General features: G+C 47.1%; 1 long non-coding RNA gene across 1 annotated transcript; it reads right to left on the reverse strand.

Annotated features, from left to right (window-relative positions):
- Nucleotides 1-3,292: 3,292 nt before the first annotated feature.
- On the reverse strand, nt 3,293-12,787 carry LOC113605877 (uncharacterized). The gene is made up of 2 exons (XR_003427383.1): nt 7,251-12,787; nt 3,293-6,916 (listed from the first exon to the last, which is right to left on the reverse strand). It is a non-coding gene; the product is annotated as an uncharacterized LOC113605877 (long non-coding RNA).
- Nucleotides 12,788-13,021: the final 234 nt, after the last annotated feature.

Below are 13,021 nucleotides of genomic sequence, written 5' to 3' on the forward strand. Positions count from 1 at the left end.
AGCCCAATACAACTTTGCTTTAATGTACTTCCTTTGTGCTGTTGTTGGCAGTTATATTACCATTCTATATGTTATAGGCCCAACAATACTATATGTACATGTATGTATGTACGCATGTGTTGTGTGTGTGTATACACCATTATTTCTTAGAATAATTTTTCTTCTGCTCTCTCTCTCCTCTCCTTTTGGCACTCCATTAAGTGTATACTGTTTTGCTGAACGGTGTCCCACTTTTCTCTGGGTTCTGTTTATTTTGTTCATTCTTTTTTCTCTTTGTTCTTTAGAACACATAATATCTCTCTTCAAGTTTGTTAATTATTTCTCCTGTCAGCTCAGATCTACTGATTTGTTCATTTCAGTTAATGCACTTCTCAGCTCCAAACTTCCATTTGGTTCTATTTTATAATATCTAACTCTCTATTGATATCTTAAATTTGGTAAGTCAGTATCATCATACGTTACTTTTACTTTTTAAGTCATGATTCCCTTTAGTTATTGGGACATATTTATATAATGGCTACTTTGAAGACTTTGTCTGTTAAATCCAACATCTGGTTACTCTCACAGGCAGTTTCTCCTGCCTGACCTTTTTACCAGTTGCGGGGGGTGGGGGGAGTCACACTGTCCTGTCTTATGGAACCCAAACCACTCCTCCTTCCCAACCAGCACTGTCCAATAGAACATTCTGCAGTTATAGACATTCTGTATCTGCATTGTTCAGTGCAACAGACACTAGCCAGCTGTGGCTAACGAGCACTTAAAGTGTGGCTAGCGTAACTGAGGAACTCAATTTTAAATTTTATTTCATTTTATTAATGAAGTAGCCATACGCAACTAGCAGCTACCTTCTTGGATAATGCAGTTCCAGGCCATGCACAGAGGACCCAATTCTCTAGAATCCTCTACCCAAGTGTTCCTGAACCTGCTTCCAGCACCTGGGTGGACCTTATCATAGTCCTTCTCGCCCCCAAACCCAGGGCAGGTCATGTTGGTGTGCACACCTCTAGATCCAAGGGGTGGGCAAGAGGCGATTTGAGATGGACCAAGCTCCACCATGCAGATTAGGGTGCCCTCACACATGCATGGATGACTCCACAAGGGTTCAGGATGTAGACAGGAATGGGAAGACAGGGTGAGAACTATAGGTAGGGAGCCTCCATTTGCACTGTTGGTCCAGGATCCACAAATGTTAGGGAAGGTTTTGACTGGCAATGTCCCATTTCTTACCTATGTGGTGGCTACACGTGTGTTCAGTGTATAATTTTTTTCAACTGTATACACATGTATAAATTGTGTATATACACACAGATATACTATATGTCACAAGTTTTTTTAATGATTTAAATTTTTTACTACTATTAAGTTAGAGCCCAGGTTCTTCTCATGACATATAAAGCCTTGTACAATCTACATTCTGCCTATATGTCTGACCTAATCTCCTGCCATCCTTCTCCCTCACTCTCAGCTCCAGCCACACTGACCTTCTTGCTCTAGCTAACAGGTCAAGTTATAGAGGAGCTTGTTGGAGGGGAGCTTAATTGGCTCTGCAATTAAAGCCATTTTTATTAGCAAAGCAAAGAAATGCCTGTGATGGGGGTTGGACAGCCAGTGTCAGGAATGATGTGGCAAATGCAGCCTACTAGAGGTTAGAAGGAAAGGGATCTGCTTATATAAGCAAGCTGGAGACAGTTCTGAAGGCAGACAAAAAAGAAGCAGTTGTGGTTGAAGGAACCATCAATCAGGTTCCCTGAACAGGTGGAGGCTGGGGCTACTCCCAGCGGAAAGCTGGGCTCAGAGCTCCAATTACCAGCACAGAGAATCCAGCTATCAAAACTGATGCCAGGGGGGAGGGAGAGGAGGAGAAAGAAGCCTGAGTCAGTGGAAAAGAGCGATTCCAGAGCACCTGAGGTGACTGCCGGACCACCAGAAAGGGAGTTGGAGACCACTAGCTGTAACGTCTAACTCAGTGGTTTTCAAAGCAGGGTCCCCTGTACCAGCAGCATCAACTTGACCTGGGAACTAGTTAAAAATGCAAATTTCCAGGCTTCCCTTAGTGAGAATCAGAAATTCTGAGGGGAGGGGAGGGCCAAGCAATCAATGTTTTAACAAGCCCTCCAAGGTGATTCTAATGTCCAACAAAGTCTGAAAACCATGGATCTGACTTTAATGAGCGTGGACTATGTGCCAGGCGCTATTCTGAACGATTTACCTCTGTTAACTCACTGGCCTACATAACAGTACTATCAGATAGAAGTGCACCATTTTCCAGGTAGGAAATGTGAAGCAGGGTGATTTATGTAACTCACCTGAAACCAGAGGGCCAGACAGAGAGAGGCAAAGACACAACTTGGACCTCGAGCCTGTGCTGTTTCTCTCCCACCATGCTCACCTGTGGTGATGCTCTGACTAGCACACAGCCCCTGGCGGGCTTCTCAAAACACTCTTGCTGGAACCCATTCCGAGTTTGTGATTCGCTAAAGTTGAACCCAAGAATTTGCATTTCTCATAAGGTCCCAGGTGATGCTGATGGGCCTGGTCCAGATTCCACAGTGTGAGAACTTCTGTTACACTGCCTTTTCCACACGAGCACTGGGTCCAGCTAATGGAAACGTTGACTGGGTCTTTTTAAACAACTCCATGTGCATAACCCCCTGCAGGGACTCTTTGTGCTACAAATAACAGAAAACCCAAATTCAAACTGACTTAAGCAGAAAAAATATTTATAGGCTGATCTAATTTGAAACAGGTTAAGTTTGCCTTCAGGTACAGGTGGACCCAGGGCCAAGGAGGTAGCTAGGATTCTCTTTCTCCTTCCGTCTCCCAGCTCTGCCTTCCTTTCTTGTGTTGTCTTCATTCCCAGGCAAGCTCTCCTTTCACAATGGGCCCCTAGCAGCTCTGGCCTTAGATTCTACCAGCTGGGAAACCATATGATAAAAGGAGTTCCCCTTCCCTACTAGTTCAGCAGAAGCCCACCCTGGCTCTCGCTGGCCAGGTTCAGATCACAGGCCCATTTCTGAACAGTCATTGTGGTCAGGGAGATGGAAGATTCTCTTTAGCCAGGCCTAGGTTATGGGCTCATACCCAGAGAAGCAGCAGGTGGACTTTGCTGCCCCCCAAACACACAGATGAAGAGTGAGGGATAATCTGGGGTGCTGCAACATGAATGGATGTTGGACAGGCCAATATAACCAATGTCCACTACACCGCCTTCAAAGGGAGGGGCACCAGGAAGCCAAAGTGTGTGCCCACTCCTTAAACACTCGTAAGATGGGTCCAAGCACAGAGATCATGATAAAAGAGGAAACCCGGAGGCTGATACACTTTATTATTTCATTTATACACAGTAAAGAATTGGGGGAAAAAAATAATCTACGGTATTAGAGGTCAAGTCAGCACAGTGGTTATCCTTGGGGAGAGGGGGGTGTATCAGTTAGCTACTGCTGCTTAACCAACCTCCCTAAACTTAGTGACGTAAAATAGTGGTAACTGATTACTATTATCACTCATGTTTCTGGAAGTTGGCTGAGCTCGTGAATATGTGATTGCAGTGTTGGAATTCCTTGAAGGTGATGGGCGGACACAGCAGTGTGTCTAGACCCAGGAGGCATCCAATGGGAGGCAAGAGCAAGCTTGACAATCTGTAGTCTCTTTGAGGGCCCACAGCACCTCACAGGGGTGTTGTGAAGATGCAAAGAAATCATGCAGGTAAGGGCCTCACATACGGCCTGACACGCAGTAGGTATCCCCTGTGAAAATTAATAAAAGGAAACCAACTAAAATTGGAGTCAGAGAGGCCTGTAGAGGGAGGTCTCATGCCCTAGCACTCGTTGTCAGTTATCTCAAACAGGAGGAGTATCAATTACCCAGACAGGAAGATGCCAGTTACTGACCCCAGCACGAAGAGAGGTACCTTGCACTCCCAAACAGGAAGCACAACTACTTTACTACCCTAGCAGGGGGAAGGAAGACTTCCTTCTTGTCTTGCAACAAGCCCAGCCAATGGAAAACACCACAGTTCAGGCAGTGAGAAGCCACTGTCACCTGAACTTTTGTTTTCCACCAATGAACTTTCATTTTTTCCTTGCTGATAACTTCGTTTCCTTGTCCCATCCTCCTTACTATAAAAGCCTTCCATGTTGTGTAACTTCCAGGAATATCTGTCTGCCGTATAGAATGCTGCCCAATTCATGAATTTTTAAATAGTGCCAATTAGATTTCAATTTACCCAGGGATATTTTTTTAAGTCTTATTTTTTTTTAATTGGAGCATAACTGCTTTACAATGTTGGGTTAGTTTCTGCTGTAGAACAAAGTGAATCAGCTATATGTATACATACATCCCCTCCCTCTTGAGCCTCCCTTCCACCCCACCCCCCATAAATTCTGTTTTTTAACACCCCTAAGATGTTAGCAGTTAACTCACTCACCACGCGGTCACCAGTTAAGATGTGTTTGGCTACAGATAAGAGGATCCAAGTCAAAAGGGCCTGAATCAGAAGGAAATGCGTTACTTCACACAGCAAGCACTCCAGAGGCAGGGTGTTTTGGGGTTGTTAAATTCAAACAGTTAAGAAAATTGTATTTTACTTCCAAAAGAATTTTACTTAAAAGTACCTATATTTATTGAGCTCCAAATAATCACCGGGCATGGAACTGGAACTGGAGACATAGCACAGAAAGCAAAGTCCCTTACCTGGCTCAGTGATTAAGTGGCTCAGGTCCTTTCTTCTGCCTGACCTCCTCAGCATGACAGGTAGGTGAGTCACCATATTGTGGCATATGCCCCCAGCATCACCTCCTTACACAGTATATCCAGAGGCACAACTCTCCTTTTTAACTCAGCTTTACTGAGGTATAATTTATGCACAATAAAATATACCCATTTTAACTGAACAGTACAACCAATCCAAAAAGATTCCCTCTCCCCCTTGCTATTTTAAGATACAGTTTTATCACATATTTTCAAATGCCTAAACAATGTTTCTGTGTGCTTGGTTTTGAGCTTTATAAAATAGTATCATCCTATATGAAATCTTCTGAATTTTGCTCGTTTCACACATTATTTTTCTTGCGCACCTGTAGTTCCTTCCTTTTCATTGCTGCATAATGTTCCACTGTGTGAAGATACAATTCATCCATTCTCCTTTTGGTGGACATCAGGTTTGTTTCCGATGTTTTGCTGTCAGTGCTATTACGTACTTTCTTGGACATCTCGCCTGGTGCATGTGCTGATGAGATTCACAACATGTCTACTGTACACCCAGTAAAAGTTAAAGCAGTTCAGAATGCTGCGCTGATGTCAGGGCACATTAAACAAGACCTCGAAAGCGGGCTTCATGGTCCAGTTCAAGAGTTACAGGTGCGCACGACCCACATCTTGTCATTTCTTAATTCAGTTAACAGATATTACTGACTCTGTGCCAGGTTCTGGAGATAAAAGTGGTGACCAGAAGAGACTTTGTCCCCATCCTCATGGATTTATCTTTCTAAAGAGGGAGACAGACATTTATATCGTGAAAGTGTCCCTCCTACTGTCTCCTTGTGGCTTCTTCTTTGTCTTTGGACGTAGAATATCTTTGCTGGTAGGTTCCAGTCTTTTTTTGTTGATGGTTGTTCAGCAGTTAGTTGTGATTTGATGTTTTCGTGAGCTCAAGTCCTTCTACTCCGCCATCCTGTCTCCAGTCTCCGGGAGACAGACGTTTAGATGCTGACATCACAGATGGTCAGGGCTGGGATGGGGAAAACCCAGAGAGCAGAAGCCCAAAACGGATACCTGACCCACCCTGGGGGATCAAGGGGGCTTCCTGGAGGAGGAGACATCTTGAGACCTGAAAGATGTATGTGATTAGTTGTGAAGAGGAGGTAGGGAGAAGGGGGGGTGCTTCAAAAAGAGGGAAAAGCATGTACAAATGTTAGAGGTGAGAGAGAGGAGAAACATAATGAGAACCACAGATGTAATTTAAAATTTTCTAGTAGCCACATTAAAAACCAAAACCAGGTAAAATGAATTTTAATAACATTTTATTTAACCTGATAGATCCAAAATATTACCATGTTAACATGAGATCAATATAAAAACTATTAACGAGATATTTTACATTCTCTTTCTTGTGCTAAGTCTTTGAAATCTGGCTGGTATTTTACACTTAGAACACACAGCAGGTCACACCAGCCACAGTTCAAATCCTCAACAGCCACACGTGGCTGGTGGCTGCCTTACTGAACAGCACAGCAAGAGCCTTGTGACTCAAAGCATTGGCATCATTTGGGAGCTTGTTAGGAATGCAGAACCTCAGGCCCCTCCCCAGACCCACTGACTCAGAATCTGCATTTTAACAAGATCTCACGGGATTTATATGCACATTAGTTTGAGAAAAATGGGTCCAGTTCTGCCTAAAACACTTCTGTGGCTTCCTATTGCCCTCCTGATAAACGCCCAGATATTGACCTTGGCAATCATTCATTCATTCCTGTTACTGAGCGCCTACTGTGTGCCAGGCCCTGTGCTGGGTGATGCTCAGGTCTCCAACACAGACCTGAGTCGTGGAGCTCCCAGGCAATTAACAGATAAGTACCCAAATCCCTGTTTCATTTCGACTATGTTAAACATAATGTGCTTGAAGTTACAGAGTGCAAGGGGTGTTACAGGAGGCCTGACCTGGCTTGAGTGGAGGGGGCATCCAGAAAATAACCCAAATAAGGAAGAGGCCACTATCACGGCAGAAAGCCACACGTAGATTAAATGTCCCTCTGAAGGGGATGGGCCTGCCAGGCAGCACCAGCCATCCACGGTCACTAGGAGGGCCGTTTTCAGGCTTCAGGGCAACGTGGAAAAATGCCCGGCGCGGGTAGGGTTTCAGGAAATGGGAGAGCCAGGGACGGAGCCAGTGATAGTATCACATCCTGCACAGGTGTGTCTGCATTTGGAAAATGAGGGGAGAGGGAAGAGAGAATCAGGAAGGTGTACAGTTTGCCAGAAGGGGGAGGACTTGGGGCAGGGAACTGTGGGTCCCCTTTTCTTTAAAGGCAAGGTCTTTTATTTTATTTATTTATTTTGCGGTACGCGGGCCTCTCACTGCTGTGGCCTCTCCCGTTGCGGAGCACAGGCTCCGGACGCGCAGGCTCAGCGGCCATGGCATGTGGGATCTTCCCGGACCGCGGCACGAACCCGCGTCCCCTGCATCGGCAGGCGGACTCTCAATCACTGCGCCACCAGGGAAGCCCAAGGCAATGTCTTTTAATAAAACATACCTGGATTTGCTTTAAAATTAACTGAGCAGGGGAGGAAAAGGTGCAGAATATGGATGGAACAAGAATGGCCGCATGCTGGTTAACTGCTGAAGCTGGGTGATGGGTGTTCATTAGACTTTTCTCTCTGCTTTTGTGCATGTTTGAAATTTTCCCTTAAAAAGAAAAAGTTAAAAGTGTTTCTCTTTGCAAGTAATTGGGGATGTTGAAAACAGATTTTTGGCAACTAGAAAAGAAAGTCATTTAACCTCTTCTGAACAGAAGAAATTGCAGTATTCAGAACTGTGAACATCTCAGGGACCTCCCTGGAGGTCTAGTGGTTAGGACTGCGGGCTTTCACGGCGGAGGGCCCGGGGTTCAATCCCTGATCAGGGAACTAAGATCTTGTTAGCCATGCCGCGAGGCCAAAAAACAAAAAACAACAACAAAAGAAGGAACCTGAGCTTCTCCTTTAAGAATGGAGTCCAGGTCCAGGAGGAAGGGGGTTGAAGGCACAAACAGAACCAGCGGTATTCCTGGGTTCAAATCCCAGTCCTGCCACTTACTAGCTCTGGAACCTGAAACAACTGAGTTAAACTCTAAACGCCTCACTGAAAAACCGGGATAATGACAGCAGCTGCCTCCTAAGGGCCATGTGAGGTTATTACTGAGTTCATACATGCAAAGGGTGTACACTGGTGCCTGGCATGAAGCAGCGCCATGTCAGCGTGGGCAGCACGTGCCAGCCAGATGTGAAGCCGCAAAAGGTCTCAAAGCAGATGCACCCATAGTTCCTTTACACAGAATTCACTGATATCAGAGGATAAGACAAGAATTCTCCCAACACCAACGTACTTTAGTAACCTTCCTTTAGACGTACAAAGTCCTTTTCTACAAGTCAGTTGTTCCAAATGCTTGTCAAACACCGTCTAAATGACATAAGTCCTGTCTATAATGATAACTGTGAACACTGACGGTAGAAAGTTCCCTAAGTTGATGTGATTTCGAAAGGAATCTTACAGGCACTCCTCCGAAGTCCAGTCTGGGGTGACTGTACAGTGTGCTTGGGAAACACACCTCTGTTCTCTCCTGCCTGGCCGGCTTCTGCAGGTAACACAAATGATTGAGAGGTCTCTTCCTCTTAGGCTCAAACAGCATGTGACCTTTTTCTGGTTTAGTTAACCCTCGCTCCCACAACAGCTCTTGCTGTGTTATGTTAGTAGTCAGCGAAAACGTGTTTGTTGCAAAAAAATTTTGCAACTCCCCTACTTCCAACACTCAGAAATGACCACTGGTTACATCTTGTTCATCATCTTTCCAGATGATGTCTGGGAGTGTTTCAAGGTAATATGAGTGGGAAGAAAGTGGGAGGTGTGTGGATTGGGCAGCAATGGCTGGGCTGAAGGTTGCTGGGGCCAAGAGGGGGTCCGTGCCGAGGCCCAGGTGAGAACACCGGCCATGCTCAAGGGAAGAGAGGAAGTTCAGTGTGTCTGCAGCTCAGGTGGTCAGGGAGACAGGCTGAGCGACAGTCAGAGACCAGATCACACCAAGTCTTCAGCACTAGTCTAAGGAGTTAGGACTGGGTCCTAAGGACTCTGGAGAAACATGGAAAGGCTTCAAGCAGGAAGGCATGATCAGTTCTCTTTCACAAAAATCCCTCAGCTGTCAAGTGGGAGGGGGGTTAAACAGTGAGATGGGAGGCCAGGCAGAGACAAGGTGGGAGAGGACAGGGTTAGACCAAGGCAGGGCCATGAAAGGTGAGAAGGGGCAGGTGGGAGAAGCGTCCAGGAGTCCTAGTGGTCAAGCTCTGGAGGATGATGGGTTGGGCTGCAGGGTGGGGATGGGGAGGGAGGCATCAAGGATGCAGCCCCGGGCTCTCTCTGGGAGCCTGGGGTGTGGAGGAACCACCCCTAATATAGGGACCAAGAGGAGGAGCAGGTTTGCAATGTGGGACACGGTGAGTATTAGGGGCTCAGGGGTCATCCGGCCTGAGGGCAGGGTGGGGAGAGAGGGCTTCTTGAGGCCTCAGGACCCTGAGGTCTGGGGCCCAGGGAGGAGGTGGGGCTAAGGGCAGAGAGTGGACATCATCAGCACAGAGACAGGAAACAGACCACAGAAGAGGGTAAGATGGCCCGGGCTGGAAGGGGAGAAGAGCCCACCAGAGCTAAGAGGTCGGCGAAAACAGAACTTCTTGCAAAGAAGCAAGACACAGGAGAAAAACCAGGGGACAGGATTGTCACAGAAACCCAGGAAAGAGTATCCTTACGGAAGGTGGGAATGGCCAACACTGCCAATTCTTGCCAAGATGGCCCATAAGATGAACACCAAAAAGTGCCCACTGAGCCAGGTTTCTCATTGCCAGAGAAAGAAGTTAACAAAGAAAACGAGGGGGGAAGGTGAGAACGAACCCTCTAGAGCTGGATTAGTCAGAGATAGCAGTATGGACTGAGGTATATTTTTATACACAGGTATCTATATCTATACATACACACACACACACAGAAGTATAGACGTGTGTATACATGGGTTTGTACACATACATTTTCCCCAGCTCTGTCAGCTGAGAGGGACTAGAAATAGGAAACCTCAGCAGCAATGACCACACTCAGTGTCCAGACCTTGGTGTCTCATACCATTCTCTATCAAAGGAACCAGGGCTCCCTGGAAAGGGGCTGATTCTAGGGCTGGGGCAAGGAAAAGGCAACGTAAGCCTGGAGCATCTCACAGTGCCAAAATGTAAGGAAGTGCTCAAGGAAAAAAAAGAATAAAGAATACAGAGCCAAACTCAAAGAGTCCCTAGGGCCAAAACTGAACAATTTGAGTGAAAAAGTTAATTATGATAGTATTGGGTTATACCCAAAGAATAAAATAAATACCCATGAGTCCATACTGATATAAATTAATGATTGTACAAATAAAATAAATGGGGTAGAAGGGACAAACCTTCCTACAGAAGAATTCCCAGTAATTAATGTAGGAGAAATGAGGAAAATAGAAAAGTGTCATTAGAACACACCACAGTAATGATTTCTGCAGGCACGGTCCACAGATGAATGCTAAAATTAGTGGGTGGAACTTTGAGGAGAAATAGGACATTTGCACAGCCTCAAAGGTTCTTCCCGTGTTTATCAGTTACTGTAGTGGTTCTGACAATATGAACACAAATTCTTTCATATTTTCCCTCCAGGAACTGGAGCTTACGGGCTGGATTTTGTGACCTGCTTCTAAACAGCGTAAGGGAAGGGAAAACCTGTCAGGTTACAGCTGAGAAACCTGGCGGACACGGCTGTAACGAAGTGATCCGGGTTACCATCACCTGAGTGATATTCTTCCCCAAACGTACAATCCCGGTCTAACCATGAGAAAAACATTAGACAATCCCAGACTGAGGGACATTCTACAAAATACCTGACCGGTGCTCCTCAAAACTGTCAAGGTCAAGGAAAACAAAGACTGAGAAACTGTCACAGATTGGAGGAGACCAAGGAGACAGGATGAATAAACGCAACAGGGTACCCTGGATTGCATCCTGGAACAGAAAAAGAACATTAGTGGGAAAATGGGCGGAATATGAACAAAGTCGGGAGTTTCAGTAGTAGGATACTAGTCAACATTCATTTCTTAGTTTTGACAAAGGTACTGCAATTAAGTAAGATGCTAACATTAGAGGACGCTGAGTGTAAGGTATATGGGAGGTCTCTGTACAATCTTTGCAACTTTTCTGTAAATCTAAAGTTATATAAAAAAAAATTTTTAAGTATCTACTAACTGGGCTACAAGCAGTCACCAGCAGAGTCCCTAACTCCCTTCATCTGACTCTTCAGGTCTCATCTCATGGGGTCTCTACGCCAGGAAGTCCTCCCTGATACCTTCAACTAGGTCAGGTGCTTCCTCTGGGCTCCCCCTTCCCGCCCTGACCCCATCTGGTAAGGGGTTGTCGCCCCGCGATGTGTGCTCTGTGAGGGCAGCATGGAGGCTGTTTCAGTCATCGCTGTGTGTCCCTTACTGTGGGAGCACCCACAGGTGGCAGAAGCTGTGCTGGATCCCCACCACCTTCCCAAGCCGACCCTAACCCTTCTGAGCCAGAGCCTGCCGGACCCCACCTTCCTGGTTTCCCCTGCCCCATTACCCAACCCAGGACGAGTCTAAGGCTATGTAAATGGTCTGTCCCACCCACCTACCAAAACAGGGTCAAATCACGCCCAACGCCTGCCCATATAATACACCAACTATCAGGGATACTGTGTGAATGTGTGAGGTGACCGCCCAGTCCACAGCCCTTCCCAGCAGACAGACATCACTGTAGGAATCCTCCAGCTACAGCGGGTTGAGCAAGATTGGATGCTGGACGCCAGCAATCCGAGTTCTGTCTGGGGGAATTTGGAATGGGGACAGAAGGGCTGTGGGGCACCGCAGCTGCCTGCAAACAGAGGAAGCAGCAGACGCAAAGAGCAGCAGAGACCACAGGGCCTGGGGAAGGAGGGAAGCAGAGTCGCTGCCCCACGTTCTGACTCTATTCTGTTCTCAGGAGGCCCTGGTCCATTTCTTTGTCATCACCCGCAACCAATCCATTGTGGGTTCTGCCTTCAAAATGCATCCAGATGACCGCTCACGCCTGCCTATGCCCTGGTCCGGGCCACTGTCATCTCTCGCCTAGACGACTGCAGTAACCTCCTCACAGAGCTTGCTGTTCCCACGCCCAGACCTCAGTTCCATCCATGCTCCCTTCCTTAGTGATCTCATCCTGGGCCTCACTACCATGAAAATGCCAACGGCTCCCAAGTTTGTATCTCCAGCCCAGAACTTGCCCCTGGATGCCAGACTCCTGTATCGTGGTGATGCTCATCCCGCTGGGACGCTTACCATGTCCACAGGCTCCCTCGGCCCCTGCCCCACAGCTCAGGCTAAAAATCTTACAGTCGTTGACTCCCCTTTCTCCCCCCACACCTAAGTCCTGCCCACTCCTTCCTTCAAATTACACCCCCAGACCAACCACATCTGCCCACTTCCACTGCTACCACGCTGGCCAAGCCACCATCGTCTCTCAGCTGCACTAGTGCAGCAGCCTTCTCGCTGGAGCCCTGTGTCCACCTTGGTGCCCACATGGCAGCCAGAGGAATCCCATTAGGACGTGAGATCACATCACTCTTCAGCTCAGGATGCTCCAACTGCTTCCCATCTCACTGGCAATCAAATTCAAGCCCTTCCCAAGGCCCATCCAGCCCTGCATGCCCCCTTGCCCTCATCTCCTTCCTGCTCAACGGGCTCAGTCTGGTCCAGTTCACTCCTTTCTGCTCCTCCCACACACCGAGCACACCTCAGGGCCTTTGAACTTGCTGTTTTTTCCAGTTGGAATGTCCTTCTTCCCAAAACAGGTGCATAGCTGGCTTCCTCCTTTTTTGTCAGGTTCCTCCTCCAATAACATTTCCTCAAGGATATCTTATCGAACCCCTCCACCTAAAACAGCAGCTCTTGTCACTCTCTATCCCTACCCTCAGCCTTCATAGCTCATATCACTAATATTAATCTTTAAAAATCATCTACCTTTGGGGCTTCCCTGGTGGCGCAGTGGTTAAGAATCTGCCTGCCAATGCATGGGACACGGGTTCGAGCCCTGGTCTGGGAAGATCCCATATGCCGCGGAGCAACTAAGCCCGCGAGCCACAACTACTGAGCCTGCACTCTGGAGCCCACGAGCCACAACTACTGAGCCCACGAGCCACAACTACTGAAGCCTGAGCACCTAGAGCCCGTGCTCTACAACAAGAGAAGCCACTGCAATGAGAACCCTGCGC

Source organism: Aethalodelphis obliquidens, unplaced genomic scaffold, assembly GCF_003676395.1.
Source record: "Aethalodelphis obliquidens isolate GAN/ISIS:26980383/991018 unplaced genomic scaffold, ASM367639v1 scaffold43, whole genome shotgun sequence".
Lineage (NCBI taxonomy): Eukaryota > Metazoa > Chordata > Mammalia > Artiodactyla > Delphinidae > Aethalodelphis > Aethalodelphis obliquidens.